Source organism: Pipistrellus kuhlii, unplaced genomic scaffold (genome assembly GCF_014108245.1).
Source record: "Pipistrellus kuhlii isolate mPipKuh1 unplaced genomic scaffold, mPipKuh1.p scaffold_m20_p_2, whole genome shotgun sequence".
NCBI classification, from domain to species: domain Eukaryota; kingdom Metazoa; phylum Chordata; class Mammalia; order Chiroptera; family Vespertilionidae; genus Pipistrellus; species Pipistrellus kuhlii.
The window spans coordinates 75285804-75305929 of NW_023425515.1; positions in this window are offsets into that span (position 1 = coordinate 75285804).

Below are 20126 nucleotides of genomic sequence, written 5' to 3' on the forward strand. Positions count from 1 at the left end.
TAGAAACAAACCATATCACTTACTGTTATTTACACACAAAACTGAACAAGAACCAGTGCAACAATTATAGGCTTTGAAAAACTTACACTAATATTGACTTCTAATTCTAGTTATTTTTAGGATTGAAATGGGTGCTACCAAATGCAGTATATTAAATATGCTGTAATTGCCAACTAAAAACATCTTTTCCAGTTTATACCTATCTTACCTCTTCTTAAAGTAGATTTTCTGAAATCACCAGAGATTAAGTAAATGGTTAAAATTTATAATACATATCTCAGGATTATTTAAAATAACAAAAAATATTTAGTTTTTCTACTAGAGAATGGTTTAAAATATTGTGTTATAGCTATATCATGAAATAATTAGGAGGCATTAAAATAATGTTTTGAATCATATTTAATGGTCTAGAATGTCAACAGTACACCGTTGAAGAGATAAAGACAAAAAAACAACAACACTCATAGATAGTATGATATCAATTGTGCAGCAGTGTGTGTACATGTGAATACCCTAGGTAGCATTTCATTTTTCTTATGGTATTCCTAAACTTTCTATGCATTTTTGTACAGGCCTTCAGCTTGTATTTATGGTATTAGGAAATTAGGTTGGAGCAAAATGCAGCAAGGAACCTAGTTATAAGAAGGAGAGATCATGTGAAAAATATGCAGCAGTGGTGCTTAGCAGGATGTGACTAGGGGGAAACCATGACACATTCTTGCAACTTGTGAACAATTCCCTAGGATCAGCAATGCTAACGCAGGGTACGATAAAAACTGAAAATTCTGCATTCGCTGAGTTTGAGGGCTCAGGTAACATTAGTTCAATATTATTCAAACAGTGGCCTCCTAAAACCTAGAGAACCTGAACCCATGCGCATTGCACAAAAATCATGGAGTCATTTTGTTTCCCAAAAGCAAATTACCTAAAGCATATTACAGTATTTTATCCATTATCTCATTATAGCAATCTAATTCATGCAAGTTAAAATGTTACATTATTTCAGTCCATAGCCTCCATTTGTTTTCTTCTGAGTTAGTGGCAAGGTTTTGTGTTCCAAAACCATGATCAGTAGCTATACAACTTAAGTTTTTCCAAGAGTTTGCTGCTTATTCCTATTTTAAAAGTTACAATAATATTCAAACATACATGATCTAACCCCGGCATACATTTGATATGTTTAAAGCAAAGTGAGTGCAAAAATGCATTGATATTTGTGAGGCATGGTTTTGAAGGCAGCAAAATCTCAGTGACCTCACTGTAGCCTCAGACATACATTCAACCACAGTGGCAGGGAATCTTACTAATCCCTTCATCTAATGGTGGTCAGGTTTTAGAGAATGTGTCCCTGCTTCTGACAATCACATAAAATTTAATTATGCTTGATAGCAAATTTATTCATGAACCTGAGTCAAGAGCCCTTTAGGAATTTAGAGCACTCTTTCTACTAGTTCTATTCAAGAAGTAAATTTACATGTAAGATTATTGCTTTAAACATACAGAAATGGAGCAAACACAATTAAAGGTTTTCAATCACGACGTTAAGACAAAATAAAACACTAGAATAGACATTTGTTATTAGGAAAACTTAGCATTTGAATTTTGCTGTATAAAGACAAATCATTCTTTTTATATTGTAGAAGGCATGAGTTTCCTATCTTCAAAAGTCCCTGATTAAAAATTATAACACATCATTCTTTCTATTCTCTAATTCCTACATTTTTAATATACAATCTGTCCTAATGTTAATCATTATACCTCAGAATTCCTTGAATGAACTTTAAGATTCTTGTGTTAATGTCAACTTTACTCAGTTTTCTCTTGTCTGGCCTGCTATTTTAATTTTTGAGTATTTTCAGATCTCATCCAGGAGGCTTTTTGCCTTTCAACAACTGTAACATTTTTCTTCAACTTCTTTATGTCTTTACTAGAGGCCCAGTGTACAGATTTATGCATCAGTGGGGTCCCTTGGCCAGGCCTGCACCCTCTCATAATCCAAGACCCCTTGGGGGATGTTGGAGAGCCAGTTTTGATTTGCTTCATAAATATAGCTAAGGCACAAGGCACTCCTAGACAACAGCAAGTGCAAAAACCCTAGGCAGAGCATGCCTTGCACAATGAAGGAAGACTATGGATGCCAATGTGGCTGGAACAAAATGATCAAGGTGGAGAAAAATAGAATAGAGTTTGAAGAGTTAAAGAATACTCAATCATAGAGCATCTCACTGAGTACTTATGCTTGAGCAATGTAGGAATACATCAGTGGGTTCTGAACAGAAAAATAGGGTGATGCTATTTTTTGATGTGGTACTCTGACTGCATTGTTGAGGATCTGACCAATCATTTTAACTGTTCCATAGCTGGACTTGCATATATTTTATTGTGAAGTTACAATGTAATAGATATTTCATAGACAGGTAATTTATCATATGAGCCAAATAGACTTCTAGACCCATGAGAGAATATGGAAAATATAAACTGTGTCTGCAAATGTCTTCAAAGATTTGACACACACACAGAAAAATCAATCCCAAGTGAAATTCAGTTCAATGGGAATATATGACTAACTAAAAAGAAAAAAAAAGTCATATTTTTACCTAAAGCTTAGCCTAACCAATAAGTTAAAATGAGATTGAAAATAATTGTAATCTACTTTACTTTCAAGGGAGATTTTCTATCATTAAGCACTTCACTAGCAATAATATTTTGAGTGAAAAGAGGAAAAACTCAATTCATTTTTAAAGAAAAACATCAAAGGACATAAAAATTCATAAACATGTGCAAAAGACTTCTCTATCCTACCAGCTGGGAAATTATAAATAACATTTTGCAAAAATTTGATTGCAGGTGGTAGAGCTGAAAACTCTTGGCATTCTGATAGTTATAAGAGGAATAAATGTTATATTCACAGAGCTTAGGTAATATGCAAAAATATGAGCATGCTATTTATTTATAGTCATATCTGTAACTTGCAGTAGTTTACAATAATATGAAAGCAGCTGTTAAGGATAAGAGTCTATTGAAAGAACAAACTGCATCACATATAACTAATATGCACTTTTTATTAAAAGCAAAAGTTCTGAAACAATATATTCAATTATTGTACTATGAATTCTTGTGGTCCTTTTAATATTAAGCTGTTAATATTCATTGATTTGTAGTTATTTTCAGATTTCTTATTGATTCCCTTTCTGCTTGTGCTAAGCCATCTGTTATAAACTTAGATTTATTTATGGAAACACATTCTGCTTGGTTAGAAACAATCAGAATTTAGACTGTAATGACATTTCATATCTCCTTTGATCCCTGTGGAGAAGGAAGTCTCAAGTTGACCTTCAGGTACCTATTTAAGGAAGGCTATTATTGAACTACTGTACTTGATAAGGTGATCTAATTCCACGGAATAGTAAAACTGAAGAAGAGGGTAATCATATTTGAAAAGGGGTGGGCTTATTCATTCAACAGGAAATGTGGAAGGGGAAAGCAACATTACAAATGTCTTCATTTAGCACAAGGTGAAAAAGCTTCAAAAAGTGGCACCAGTTAAAGTCCTCCCGGAACAATATTTTCATATTAATTTATAAGTAAACAAACACAAAACCCCACCATTTCTACATAATTCAGGAGAAAAGGGTGAGTTAATTGGCAGAAATCTTAAAATACTAAAAGCACCCAGAATCCTCAGTGCAATTATAAGGCATATCTCATTTGGAAAACCACTTTTCTACAAATTCTCATTTAACTAGTTAGGAATTTAAAATAGAAATGTTTGACACCAATAAAGGAAACTAAGAGAACAATACTATTTACAATTTCATCTATTGATCAATCAATAAACAAAATATCTTGGAATAAATGTAACCAAGTAAGTAAAAAATCAGTACTCAAAAAATTATAAGACACTGAAAGAAATGGAAGAAGATACAAATAAATGGAATCATCTACAGTGTTCGAGGATAGGAAGAATCAATATAATTCAAATGTCCATACCACCCAAAGCAACTTATAGATTCAATGCAATTATTATCAAAATACCAAAAGTGTTTTTCCTAGAACTAGAACAAATGATCCAAAAATTGATATGGAACCACCAAAGACCCTACATAGCCATTATAATCTTGAGATAGAAGAACAATGTTGAAGGTATCACACTACCAGATATCAAACTATACTACAAGGCTATAATAATCAAACAACATGGTACTGCCATAAAAACAGACATCTCTATACTAAAAAAGGGTAATATGCTAATTAAACTGAGAGACTGTACATCTTTCTGGACAAAGCCATGATGGCAAAGCCAAGGCAGAGGCAGAGGCAGTTAGGAGTGAGCAGTCTGGCAGGGGTAGGCAGTTGTGGGCGAGTAGACCAGTGTGTGTGGGGGGGGCGAGGGGGAGGTTTGGGACAAGTAGGGGGCGGCAGTTGGGTATTATCAGGCCAGTGGGGGGCAGTTGGGGCAAGTAGGCTGGCTGGGGGACAGTTAGGGGCAAGCAGGCCAGTTGGGGGCAATAGGGTGCAAGCAGACTGGTGGGGGCAATTGGGATGATTAGGCCAGCAGGGGAGCAGTTGGGGGTGTATAGGCTGGCAGGGGGAAGTTGGGGGCAAGCAGGTCAACAGGGAGAGCAATCGGGGGCAATCAGGCCGGCAGTGGGCACAGTTGGGAGTTATCAGGCTGGTGGGGAGGGAAGTTGGGGGTGATCAGACTGGCAAGCAGAGTCACTAGGCACAATCAGGCAGGCAGGCATGTGAGCAGTTAGGAGCCAGCAGTCCTGGATTGTGAGAGGGCTATCCAACTGCCGGTTTAGGCCTAATCCCACTGGCAGTTGGACATCCCCAGAGGGATCCCAGATTGAAGAGGGAGCAGGCCTGGCCGAGGACATCCCCACCCCATGCACGAATTTTGTACACTAGACCAGTGTTTCCCAACCTTCTCTCATGATGAGAATCACCTGGTGGAGTTGTTAAAACACAGATTCCTGAATCCCAACTAAGAAGTGCTAAACTAGAATTTTTGGGAACATATAGGTAAAATTGCATACTTAACTAGTGCTCTAAGACAGATTTTATATACAGAGCACTAAGTTAGGTATGCAATTTTACCTATATGTTCCCAAAAATTGTTTTTTTCTACATTGAGGAAAATAAATGAGTAAATATTGAAGCAAGAATTTGATAAGCAAAAGTAGATTGTTAATCATAAAATATTCAATACCAAAGAGGGCCACAATTATATATATAAAATTATACATATATATGTATAATTATAATTTTTGGAAAACTTTAAAAGTAAGATCGGAAAATATTTTTACTAACACTTGCACAAGTCAGCCTATTGAACTAAATAGAAAAAAAATAATATGCCCAAATAGTATTTTTTCTCTTAATCCACCAAACAGAACTAGCCTGCTATTCACCAACCACTCTCTTATGTTGCATTAATTTACCTTAAACTTAAATTATAATCCAGTTTTACAGTAAACCTATACCTTGGAAGAGAGCAAAGCCATTTTGTCACAAAGGATTTCCCCCCAATTCAAACAATTATGGTTGCAGCTATCTTACAGATAATATTCATAATGTCATTCTCTTTCTGCCAAAATAATGTTCTGCCAAAATATGTCTTTATATATTTCAATCTCTTTCTGCCAAAATAATGTTCTTTGAGCTCCTGACTATGGATTTCTGTCTTCCTAATTGTAATTCTTTTAAAAGCTGCCTTATCATATATAAATTATCTGACTTATGGCATCATTGGCTTGCATTGTAGGTGCCTATGAAGTAGCTTAAAAATTGGTCCCAAGTTTTCTTGCTTTATTGAATCTGAAATTGATCTCTAAGATACTCTACTTATTGCCTCTATCACCTTAACCTAGTTTCCATTTTTCTTTCATACATCTGGATCTCAAATGTGTTTTCTAGCCAAAAATTATGAAAAAAACAAGTTTCTTGGTTTTGTATATATTATTATATTAGAGGCCCAGTGCATGAATTTGTGCAGGGATGGAATCTGGGGGACTGATCAGGGCTAGATCAGCTGGGCATGAGGCCAAGGGCAATTGACTAGTGGGCCTATCCCACGATTGGGGTGGGGGGAATGATTGGGAGCAGAGCTGGCCGAGGGGAGGGTCTGGGACTGGCAAGTCAGCCAGCACCTTATCTGAATGGGGTTGGGTACAGGGAGATCAAGGGTCAGAAACATGGGGGATGGACCAGCAGGCCCTGCCTCTGATTGGAATGGAGGGGAGGTATATAAAGTGGATCTGACTGTGGGAAGTGATGTCATAGCAATATCTTTACCAATACAGCTTCTAGGGCAATGGAAACTAAGGAGAAAATAAACAAATGGGACTACATCAAAATAAAAAGCTTCTACACAATGAAACAAACAATCCACAAAACAACAAGAAATCCCACCGCATGAGAGAACATGTTTTCCAATGTTATCTCTGCTAAAGGTTTAATCTTCAAAATTTATAGGGAACTCATATAAGTTAACAAAAATTAAACAATCCAATTAATAAATGGGCAAAGGACCTAAATAGATACTTTTCTATAGAAGACATACAGAAGGCCAAGAGACATATGAAAACATGCTCAAAGTCATTTGTATCACAGAGAGATACAAATCAAAACATCAGTGAGGTACCATCTCACACCTGTCAGAATGGCAATCAACAAATCAGCAAATGACAAGTGCTGGCAAGGACACAAAGAAAAAGGAACCCTTGTGCATTGCTGGTGGGAATGTAGATTGGTGCAGCCACTGTGGGAAACATTATGGAGCTACCTCAAAAAATTAAAAATGGAACTTCATTTGATCCAGTAATCCCACTTCTAAGAACATATCCTAAGAAAATAGAAACACCAATCAGAAAGGATATATGCACCCCTATGTATATAGTAGCAATAGTAGCACAATTTACAATAGATAAAATTTGGAAGCATTCTAAGTGCCCATCAGCAGATGAGTGGATTAGAAAACTGTGGTACATCTACATAGTGGAATACTATGCTGCTGTAAAAAAAAAAGAAGGAATTCTTACCATATGCAACAGCATGGATAGAACTGGAGAGCATTATGCTAAGCGAAATAAGCCAGTCTGAGAAAAATAAATATAACATTATCTCACTCATTTGTGGAATATAATGAACAACATAAACTGGTGAACAAAGAACCAGAGTCATAGACATGCCCAGCAGACTGTCCAATCAACCTATGAGGGAAGGCAGTGTGTGTATGGAGGGGAGGAGGGAGGGTGGTAAGAGATCCACCAAAGAACCTATTTGCATGCATATGAGCATAACCAACCAATGGACACTGACAGGAGTAGGGGGTATGGTCATGTGCTGGGGATGTGGACGGCAGGAGAGAGAAATGTGGGGGAGGAAGAGACGTAATACTTTAAGCAATAAAGAGTTTAAATTTTAAAAAAAGATATATGCAGTCTATAGTGTAAGGAGAATGGAGCTACAAGTAAGATAATTTATCAACTGATCATGGTGGTACTTTCCATATTTTAAAATCCAGAAATATAGCTAGATGTTCTTCTTTGAGGAACTTAAACTTAATTTGAAAAGAGTAAAACAAGTGTTCGATAAGATATAATATCTAAGAAGGAATGTAAGGTGATAACACAACTTGATAAAAAGGGAGGATGACAGTTCAACTGGTTGATCTTCTAAAATTAGCTTTTATCTTAGGCTGTCTAAAAAAAAAGTAAAAATAAAGTTTTATGGGGAGTGGGAGTGGCCAGGGAGAGGTCAGTGGGGGAAAAGGGAGACTTATGTAATATTTTAAACAATAAAGAATTAAAATTAAATTAAAATTAATTAATTAACTAATTAAATGTTTTAAGAGAGATTTATAGTGAGTTATCCTCCATAAATCCATTCATTTATTATTAGTATTCAATTTTTCAGTCAACATCACATGGCCATATAAAAGGGTTCAAAGACATTTTAAAATTTATGATTTTCTAATAATAATAGCTCATATGCATTGAACATGTTCCACATATTAAGTTTCTTACAAAAGGTGGTGTTATCAGAGAATAGCAGAGGTGGAATTTCTCAGTTGCTAGTGGGAGCAGGTTAGTGTGATATCTTAAGAAAAAGAATTTCCTAAGATTCATACTGGAGAATGAGATGTGGTAGAAAGACTTATTGCATGTAATTATATCCCTCAATTTCCTAAACTGGTCCTGGAAAATGTTCAGCTGGGGCTTCAGCAGAGCTAGAAACAAAATCAGTGTCTAAAATTTCTATTCCATGGTAGTGCTGGGTCTGGCAGAGCATTAGGCTAATTCCAATTGATCAGTCAATTGTGTGGGTCCCACATGGCTGTGAGCCACTTGGGAAAATGCACAGGAGAACCCCCCACTCCAGCAACAGGAGACCCAGGAGTATAAAAGGACTAAGAGAGAGAACTGCCTTTGTACATGATTTTCTTTACCTCAGATTTTGTGGCCCTGCAGTAGTCACACCTACTCCAGCCAATGACGTCATCCCAAGTGTGATTGACATGCAAGCACTTTCCCACATCACCCAGACCTTATGAACCTGCGTCTATTGCCCAATCCTTTCCCCCACCGATGTACAGGGAACAACCCTGGATAATGTTTGCTTGTTTGTTGTTTTGTTCTTCTTAATCTTTACCCAAAGATATTTTTCTATTGATTTTTGTATAGAAAGTGAACAGGAGGGGGAGAGAGAGAAACATCAATGTGAGAGAAACACATTCATTTGTTGCCCACATGCATCCTGACTAGGATCAGGGATCAAGCCTGCAACCGAGGTACATGCCCTTGACCTGAATCGAACCTGGGACCTTTCAGTCTGTGAACTGATGCTCTATCCACTGAGCCAAACCAGCTGGGGCATACTGTTAAATTACAACTTCCTGGCACAAATAGAATGCTTACTAGTATATTATCAGGCCTTGCTGTTATTCCTTTCCCATTAGTCATTACAATGGTATCTTTAGCTACTATTACTATTGCCCCTTTACAAAACTTGAGCTAAAAAGATGTTAAGTTATCCCGTGAAAATTACACAATTAGTCAGTAGCAGAGCTGCGGTTCAATCATAGATAACCAGAAGAAAAACCCACATCCCTACATTTTTCTATGTCATAGGGATGAATAATTGTGAATGATCATTTAAATGGCAATGGTCCATTCTTTCCCTTCTTGTATCTCCCTCCCATGCCCTTCCCTCTGCCAGTCACTGCTTAATGGTGATGGAAGAACACTTGACTTGGAGTGTAAACACAATACAATATAAAGATGATGTATTGTAGGATTATATATCTAAAACCTATATAATTTTATTAACCAGTGGCAGCCCAATAAGTTCATTTAAAACAATGAGACCAACAGAACTATGTCAAGGTTTTGAAAATTAAAGAAATTAAGCGATGTTTTACAATAAGTCTCTGGTTCAACACCTGGTATTACAAATATGTCCTCTCAAGATATAATAATAAAATATACAAAACATGAAAAATTGAACACATCTCTGTGTTTTTTTTATTATTGTTGTTGTTCCTAGAAATTACCAGTATGTATAACCACCACCACCACAATTAAGATACAGAGTAGATCATTATGATCATTATGATCTTCCAGTCAATATTCACCTCTCATAGGCAAACCATTGCTTTGAATCCTCATGCTATGAGAATATTTTACCTGTTTTTAAGTTTCATAGAAAAGAAATGACATGGTATGTATTATTCTCTGACTTTTTTTTTTACCTAAATAATATTTTTTTTAGTTTCATCTATGCTTCTTGTGCATTAGTATGTATTCATTTTTTCACACATTATTATTATTATTATTATTGAGTTGTATTCCATTAGATGAATATACTATTGTAGTACTACCCTTTGTCTTTCAAGCTTGGCCAATCAGATGTTCTCTCTCAGGACATAAAATTCTGTTGAGCTAACACAAAGATACTGTCAAAATAAAGATAATGCACCGTGGCAGTGTGACAAGATAGTAAAATGCTAGGAAAATTCTTGGGCAAGTGGAATAGGGAAAATTAGACAAGAAAATTAAACAAAGCCAAAAAGGATCTTATCTTCCCCAAATGAGGACATTTGAAAGCAAATGCTTTTTATCTCCCCTCCCTAACCAGAGGAAACATAGCTTAAATCACCCAGTCTGGGAAATAGAGAACAAAAGCCCAATTAATGCTATTTGTCAAGCTAAACCCATGGATAGATGAATTCAGGGGAACAAATAACAAAAACCCCAAGAAAGCCAGATAGACCTAAGACAAAAGTAAAACAGTAAGGCACACCAAAGAATAATCCAAAACTCCCTTATACACTTGTTTTGAGACATCAGCACATTAAAAACACACTTATAAAGCTGATGAATATTTTGCTGAAACACTCCCCTATGATTTTTGCCAGCAGGGGAAAAAAATGATAAATGCCCTCAGGACAAAGAGTGTGGGTTCACTCTGGAGCAGCAATGAGAAATCTATTTCTGCCAAGGGCCATTTGGATATTTATAACAACATTTGTCACCCATACAATATTACCAACTTAAAAATTATCCTGCTATATTTGGTCAAACATTTAACGAACTCAGCCCTGATGCCTTGGAAGGGCCAGACCAAATGATTTCAAGGCCTCAGACATCCCACAGGCTGGATATTCTCCACCCCTGCTCTAGATCATGTCCATGTCCCTTCTCAGCCATACGCTTTTAATTTCTTCCTAAACTCTAAGTATCCCCACTATTCTTGCAACCTGGGGAGCAATGGGGAGCAACAGCTCAACCCGAGCTTTCCCACATCTTATCTCCAAGGCCCCCTTTTCTCTGAATTCCCAGTGAGCTAACAAGAACCCCACCTTGGCTCATTTCTTTCCTGTAACATTTCTAGAGTACCAAAGCAGAGCACTGCTTAGGCTCCTTCCTGTTGCTTCCTCTCCCCTAAACTCACCCTTTGTTTCATAACCCTGGTTTCAATAAACATATTATCAAAAATCACCTGGACTCTTATGAGAAATTTTTCCTGCATGAAGTCAAGGGCCCACACAGTACAGGCGGGCCTGAGGCAGACCCACCCTGGACTGGTCCCTCTGCAGGAACAACAGCACTGAGAGAGTCCAGAGGCAGCAAAATCCTGTGATAGTGATGATAGGTAAAATGGGATCCTAAACATATAATTTCAGTTGTGTGATCTTACCTAAAATTCTTGCTACCTAGATTTCCTTTGTTTTGGTCCGTTTTCCCAGTGTAAGTCACCAACCTCTCCACGAGTTCTCAGAACTTCTTGAGAACCTTTCTGTCAGTTTTCTGCTAAATATTTCAGAACTGCTTTCTATTGTTTGCCACCAATAACCTTTATTAGTCAATTCATTCCTTTCAATACCTAAGATTATAGGTCCAACACCATCATTTTAAGCATGGTCAGAAGTAATAAAAGTTTAAAAGTCCTTATCATAGCAATAAAAGTAGTTATTGACAAAGTGGTTAAATTTATTTGTCACTGGATCAATGATTTATTTTAATTCATAAAGATATGAAAAGTTCAGAATCATAATTTTAAAGTATTATTTTACTTATTCATTCATCAAAATATAAGTAACTATAAAATTAATGATAAAGAAAATGTTCACTGCATGTTTTGAGGTAAATGATGGTATTCATATACTCACAATATATAAAAGATGTGTGCAGATTTTATACATATATTAAGATGCTATTTTCAAAACTAAAAACAATATTTACATAAGATAGAGATAATTTTGAAAATTATACTATCAGATTTATTTAAAACCAGAGCATAAATAAATTTTATAAAACTAATTTGATGCCATAATCCGATACTATTTTGTTCTTTTGATATTTTTTAAAGTAAGATACAGTGATACCATTGTATGTAATATATTTTAACTAGAGAGAGAGAGAGGAATAGAGAGAGATAAAAAATAGAAAATAATACAAGATTATAACTTTTTAATGCAGCCAAATAGAGCATACAAGAAGCATTCTTAGAAGGAGGTGACCCATCTGTCGGGAGTGGAGAAAAAGCTTCAGACAGAAGGAAATATTGTCATACTTCCTGGAAGAAGTCAAAGTGAAGCTACATGTTTGCAGGGAATGGAGTAGCTAGAGTGTTATATGTATTGGAAGAAGTGGAAAAATTGAAGTTTGGGAAATAAATTAGCCTTAGAAAGATCACTCTCTATGCCTCTCCCCCAAAACTTCCAAAAAGAAATCTGAGTTTGGTTCTAAGGAACATTAAAATATTTTTAATTCAGGTCTAGCCAGTGTGGCTCTGCTCTTTGAGTGTCAACTGGTGCATTGAAAGATCATAGCTTGATTCCAGGTGAAGGCACATATCTAGGTTGAAGTAGCCAAGCAATGTTTTTCTCTCATATAGATGTTTCCCTCTCTCCTTCCCCTTTCCTCTCTCTTTCTGAAGTCTATAAAAACATATTAAAATATATGTTTCTAAAAATACATTTAACAAAGCAATAGCTTCTAGCATATAATGGTTTCTAGAGAATCTTCTTGATTCCAATAATTTTATTTTAACAATTAATTTCTATTAATGATAATTGGTATTGAGTATGTTTCTTTAAAAATAAATTTATTGAAAAGTAAAAGTCATTGATTTAATAACAATGATAACTTATAGCACTGAGTTTTGCCAAAGTAACAAAGGCATTGTGTGGATATTAGCTGAGGTTTAGAAATTTTAAGAATAGGTAATTGAACAATTTGAGGTTTTGATTTAAAAAACTGTTTTTACCAAATTTATGTATACAATCCAATTTCTTTAAATTGAGTCATGTATTTTATTTTTTATTACTTCTTAAGTGTATTTTTATTGATTTCAGAGAGGGAAACAGACAGAAACATCAATGATAAGAGAATCATCAATTGGCTGCCCCCTGTATGCCGCCCTCACTGGAGACTGAGCCATCAACATAGGCATGTACCCTTGACTGTAAATGAACCCAGGACCCTTCAGTTTCCAGGATGATGCTCTATCCACTGAGCAAAACCAGCTAGGGCTTGAGTTATGTATTTTAGATATACTTTTAGTGTTTCCTCTCTTAATCATGATTATGATTGAAAATGTGTAGTGTAGTGTAGTGTAGTGTAGTGTAGTGTAGTGTAGTGTAAGAAAAAAGCAGTTATGAAACCAAGGTCTTGCCCTAACTGGTTTGGCTTAGTGGATAGAGTGTCAGCCTGTGGACTGAAGGGTCACAGATTTGATTCTGGTCAAGAGCATGTACCTTGGTTGCGGGCACATCCCCACTAGGGGGTGTGCAGGAGGCAGCTGGTCGATGTTTCTCTTTCATCGATGTTTCTAATTCTCTATTCCTTTCCCTTCCTCTCTGTAAAAAAAATAAATCAATAAAATGTATTAAACAAAAAAAAAAATCAAGGTTTCTATTCTCTCTGAATATTCTTGAGTATTTATCATTCATGTTAAGACTTTCAATAAGTCACCCAACATCTTATAATTTCTCCTTCCCTTCAGACTTCCTCTTTTCTTCAAAAAATCCTTTTAAAGCCTATAGATAAAGTCACTGGATCTGTGTTAACTTTCAGTTCATGATCTGAGATTTCCAAAGATACTATGATAGGAGGGATAGAGGGTGTAGCTACATGGAAAAAGGACATTCTTTCTTCATCTCCTCTACTCCTTTTCAACCCTCTATTTAGGCATTTTAACAATTTTATTAGATGAATATATCTTTGAATTAAATTTGAAAGCCTTTGGATTAGTTTTCTTTTAAAAAATCTTAACCAACTTAAAATAAAATATCTCTTATTTCTTGCCTCTCTTTAGACTATTTTTAACTACTAGGTCTAATAAAATATATCCATGCTATTGGTATAATTAAGATAGTATATTATGTTATCATTCAATCATTTGAATGATTGCAGTACATATAATTACTCTTATAATGTGTAGGTTTACATCTTTATAAAAGGATAGACTACAGGTCATTATACAGCTATTTTTCTTTGAATACCACAATTTGTTCCTGGGAAATAATTACAGAGCCTAGTGAAATGAAATTTCCAGTAAAATAAAAGACAACATGTATATAGTTGGCACTAAAAGGTGTTCTTTTTTGTTCCTCAGACTTTTCATGTAGGACAAAAAAATATTATTCAAAATTCTTGCTATCACTAAAATGAAGCTATTGAAACAAATTCAGATTCATTTTACAGTATATTTTAAAAATATAATGTAATTTGGATGATCTGTGAAACAAATCTATTGAAATGGAATAGGACACTTATCTCTTTCTTTCCCCAAGGTAATACTGTTGGATACTGAGTAAAGTAGCATAGAAAAATATCTATCATATTAAATGGCAAAATTTAACTTTAAAAGGGGTAGAGGACTTGGGTATGAAAGAAAAAAATATTCTAAACACAGACACACAATGCAAAACTATTAACCATTCATTCCTGAGCACAGGAAAATTTAAAGATGCATTAAAGAATCTGAGTGTAGGTTTGGCCATCATTTATGGAAAATATCTAGGGAAATATTATAGATTTTTATTTTGATTTAACCTCACCACAAATGCTAAGACTTCACAATTAATATATATACAATGTATCTACACTAATAAGAGAGAAACATGCAAATTAATCGTACCTCTGCTACACCCACAAGCCACGCTACCATCCAATCAGGAACGGGTATGCAAATTAACCCAACCAAGATTGCTATGGACATGGAGCAAGCAGGAGGCTTGAGTTTCCCCAGCAATGGAGGAAGTCAAGCTTCCTGCCCACTCTGGCCGGCCCTGGCCTCTGCTCAAGGCTACAAAGTTTAAATTATAGAAGATAAATAAATCCTAGATACCAGGGCCTCCATTTGGGTCATCGGGGTGTGTGGCCAGCTTGCAAACCACCATAACACCTTTGCCCAGTTCACCACATACCTCAAGAGGACTCCCACTTTGATATGGGACACCCTTCAGAGCAAACCAGCTGGCCCCCAACTGTGCACCAGACTTCTGTCCTATCTAATAAAAGAGTAATATGCAAATTGACTATGACTCCAACACATAAGATGGCTGCCCCTATTTGGTCAAAGATGGCTGCCCCCATGTAGACACAAGATGGCCACCACAAGATGGCCAGCAAGAGAGGTCAGCTGGGAGGGACCAGGCCTGCAAGGGATGGCAGTTGTGGGTGATCAGACCAGCAGGGGAGGGCAGTTGTGAGGGACCAGGCCTACAAGAGATGGCAGTTGGGAGCAATCACGCCTGCTGGAGAAGGCACTTATGGGTGACCAGGCTGGCAGAGGAGGGGAGTTGGGGGCAATCAGGCCTGCAGGAAAGAGCAGTTGGGGGAGACCAGGACTGAAGGGGAAGGAAGTTGGGGTGACTTGGCCTGCAGGGGAGGGCAGTTAGGGGCAATCAGGCTAGCAGGGGCACAGTTAAGTATTAATCAGGCTGGCAAACAGAAGTGGTTAGAGGCAATCAGGAAAGCAGGTAGGCTAGCAGTTGGGAGCCAACAGTCCTGGGTTGTGAGAGAGATGTCCAACTGCCCAATAGGATCGGACCTAAACAGGCAGTCAAACATCCCTTGAGAAGTCCCATATTGGAGAGGGTGCATCCTGTGCTGAGGAACACATACACCCAATCATAGATTGTGTGCACCAGGCCTCTAGTATAATATAAAATGTAACAATTTAATAAAGCCTTTAAAAAATCTTAAATAGATTTTGTTTTTATAATAGTTTTAAAATGACCTTGAAGACAGCAGGAAGAATTCTCATATACCTCTTCACTGAATCGCCAGTATTAACACTTTGAATTTATCTGGTATGTTTGTTACAATTAATACACCAAGATTTATATGCTAATTCTACATATTTATTTTTATTTCCTTAGTTTTTAAGTAAGGTCTCTTTTTTCCCCCCCAAACTATCATGTTATATTTATCTGTAATATCTTCTTAGAGCCTTCTTGGATGTGACATTTTTGCGGACTTCCCCATTTCTTCATGTGATTGTATAGGATTTTGCAGAATGCCTTCAATTGGAGTTTGTCTGATGTTTTAGCTTACTGAGAGGAAGACCACAGTGGTAAGGTGTCATTTTTATCACATCACATCAAGAGTACATTCTATCAACATGATTTATTACTGATAACATTGCCCTTGAGCATGTGGTTGAGATAATGTTTTTCAGGTTTCTTCACTGCAAAATTATCCATCTCCCCCTAACCCCCATTTATGTTTTTATACTATACTCTTTGAAAGAAAGTTACCATACATAGGTCATACTTAAAGAGTGGGGATATGTCCACTCCCTTACTGAGAGTGAACTATCTATATAAATCATATGGAATTACTCTGCAAGAGATAGCTGTTTCTTCTCATCTAATTACTTACTTATAAAATTATGAATTTACATCATTATAAATTTATAGTCACTTACCTAATACTTTGGGTTATAATCCAATATTACTTTATTTTATTGATTAAGCTATTCTAGTGTTGGCCACTGGGAGTTCCAATTGGCTTTTATTTGTCATTTCACAAGTATAAGTATTTATTTCTTATTGAGCACTTCCTTAATTTCTGGCAATTCAAGATGCTCCAGGTTCATCTTGCATTATTCATGCCTCAGTTCTAGGATCAGGCATTTCTCCAAGAAGCTCTGGTTCCTTTTATTAGACAATAGCATTAGAAACCAAGAAATGTGCATTGGTATACACACTGCTACTGGAATATTCTTATTTCCAGACTCTCTTAGCTGCCACAGCAAGGAAATATACCTACTTATACTAATCTGCATATATATGCAGAGAGTAGTAGAATAACATTCTTTTGTTCATGTACTTTCATTATAATGATGATGAGATGCCAGAAACATACACTCTTGTTATGCCATTGGTAAAATTGGATTTGTTATACATCATTTCACATAAAGTCACAGAACCTACCAACATTAAGTGAGAACATACTGTGCATGTGTCTATAAATATTTTATATGTAAATGTCTGTAGCTATGTTAAGCTAACTGTGAAATCATACTGTCTTTAACTCTAATCCCTTCCAGCCTCCTCTCTTGCTTATCTGCAAACTCTCAATCAAACTAGGAGAAACCTGGCTCCCACCATCTGCCATTGCTTTTCTAAGTTGTTTGTTTCCAGTCTATAGTATAGAAATGCCAGAATTGCTAACCTATATACCCCACAAAACAGCCTTTTCTTCTTTCTGTCACCATTTATTTCTTCTATGCCCTCTTCCACTCCCTCACCCCCACAGTTACCACATTGTTGTCCATGTCAGTGAGTTCCCTCTAGCTTTCCTTCGTGTCAAAACAGCCTTTTCAAACTACAGAATAATGCTTACCTGCAGATCTTTTGCTTTTAGTACCACAGATTACACTCATTTTCAGAGTTTCTCTAGGGCTGTATCTTTTCTCTCAATCTCTTTGGAGAGATTGCTTTATGAATTTTTAATACAGTTAGATGGTTTTTGTCACATTTGCATTTCATCCTGTGATCTTTCACCTCCTAAAATATATATATATATATATATATATATATATATATATATATATATATATATATAATTTTCATACCTTAAGGCATATCATGTAATATTTTGTGGATTTGGGCAAATGTATATTGTCTTTATCTACTATATAGTTTACAGAAGAGCTTCTCCACCTATAAATCCTCTGTGCTTCACCTAGTCATCGTACCCACCTTCCTCAAAGCTTCCAATAGTCACACATTTTTATTGACTTTACTAGAGGCCTGATGCACAAAATTCATGCAAGTGTAGGCCTTTCTTCCCCCGGCTGCTGGCAAGGGCTTCCCTCTGGCACTCAGACCCGCACTTCCCTCCACCCACCAGCAGGCACCCAGATCTGGGCTTCCCTCACAGCCTTGACTTTGTCCGGGAAGGTCATCTGAAAGGACATCCAGAAGGATGTCTAGTATAATTAGCATATTAGCCTTTTATTATAGATTCTTTGCCTTTTTGAGATGCTATATAAATGGAATCATGTAATATGATGTTCAGGATAGTGGGAAGCTAGAAAAATTCAAAGGCTGGTGGAATAGGGAAACTGAGACAAGAAAATTAAACAAGACCAAGCTGTCTGAACTGCTTACAGCCATTATTCTCCCCAAACCAAAGACACTTGAGAACAAATGGTTAGTAATGTTTCTTCAAAGTCAGCTGACAGAGAGGAGAAAGGAAGGGGAAGGAAGAGTGCATCCGTATCTTATCCCACCTCCTAAACAGAAAACCCAGCTGTCTTGGGCGTGGCAAGATAAATGGTCAGAGGCTTCTCACAAATTCTGGAAAAGCCACAACAAAGCAAAAGGGGAACATTGAACACTAATCTGTACCAAAATATTTGTCAGGTAAAATTAAAAATCTATAGACAGAAAAGTATATCAGGCAGGACCCCCCAACCCCGCTTGCTCTTCAGATTAGGTGAGAGCCCATCTGTGTTTCATAAGGCAGATGTATAGATTTGCTTGACTTGCTTCTTTTATAGATTTGAATGTTTTACTTTTTTTTTTTAAAACAAATTACTGTACTTTCTTAATAAATTGGTTTTATCACAACACAATTATCTGGTGTCACTCATTTGAATTCATTCATGGGAGGATGACAAAATGGAAGTGGTGACACATGCCCTCTGGCTCTGACTTAGGGGGCCATCCACTAACACCTCCCTGCTGTCTGTGTGAGGTGCCTGAAACATGTAAACATTTTTAACTGGCTTTTAAACTTTAAAGTTTGTATTTAGGTACTTCTATGTCTTTTCATGGCTTGACCACATTTTACATCACTGATTGAGAGCTGTACAGCACTGTTTTTTCTTTCTCTTGTCCAAGGACATCCTGGTTGCTTTTAATAATTGGTGTTGACTAAAGCTTCTACACACATTCTCGTGCAAGTTTTGTTTGGACATAAATTTTTGAATGCTTTAGGGAATACCAAGGAACATGATTACAAGATTGTTTGGTTAGAATTTGCTGGTTTTGTAAGAAATCATCAAACTGTTTTTCCAAAGTGGCTGGGCTATTTGCATGCCCACAAGCTCTGAGAGCTTCTCTGGCTCTGTTATCTTTCCCAAGGTTTGCATTGTCATTATGATAGAATAAGTGCCCTTTCTTTTATGTGAGATAAAACTCTTAGAAAACTTTTTACAATGGAGACTAGGCCTTTATTACAGAAAACATGTCTAGGCTCTTTCATGATGTTAACTATTTTCATACTTTGCCTCTGTTTTTTCTTGGCTGTTTACCTTGAGAATTTGGTGGGCTTCTTGGAAATAAACCCATGAAAAGTGTAGGGGCCTCTTAAGACTTGGGCTTCCAGAAGTTTCTTACATTCATGCTAGTCCATAATCTTCATCAGTAAAGTGTTTCTATTAGTACACTTCAGTGATGAAGGCTCCTGTGGCTTTTGGTCCAATCACAACTGAACTTGGCTGAGATAGCCTGTCTCTCCAGATTCCTGAGTGGTTTGCACTGTGACCTCAGATCTCTAATGGATCACGACAGGTCATTAATTTTTAGTTTGTTTAGCTTTTATCCTGTTAAAAGGACAAAAGCGACTAAGCAACTACTTTTAATCTCTTGACATATAAAAGCTGGAATTGAAGTTTGCTTCAAATGATATTTCTTTTAGCTGTTAATTGCATCTTTTTTTTCCCTTCACAAAATATTTTTCATATTTTCTAACAAATCTTGCCCCCTTCTTAAACACAGAAAGCCACTAATCTCATAAATCTTAAAATCATTTTCAGTGTGAAGTGCCCTGAGTTATGCACAAGGTTTTCTTATCTCTAAAGAAGAGGGTAGGGTCTTGAATACCATGCTAAGTTATCTGCAGAGTCCCTTTATTACTAATATTCTGTGTAAAGTATATAATGCAAATATAGACAATGGAATCACAATTTAAATATTTTAAAATAATGGTTCTCAAAATGAAGTTACTGAACTATTAGCATCAGCATTTTCTGGGAGATTTTTATAAGTGCAAGTTCTTGGCTCCCACACAAGAGCTAAGGAATCAGAAACTCTGAAGATAGAACACAAGATCTGTGTTTAAACAAGCCCTACAGGTGATTCAGATACAAGCTACATG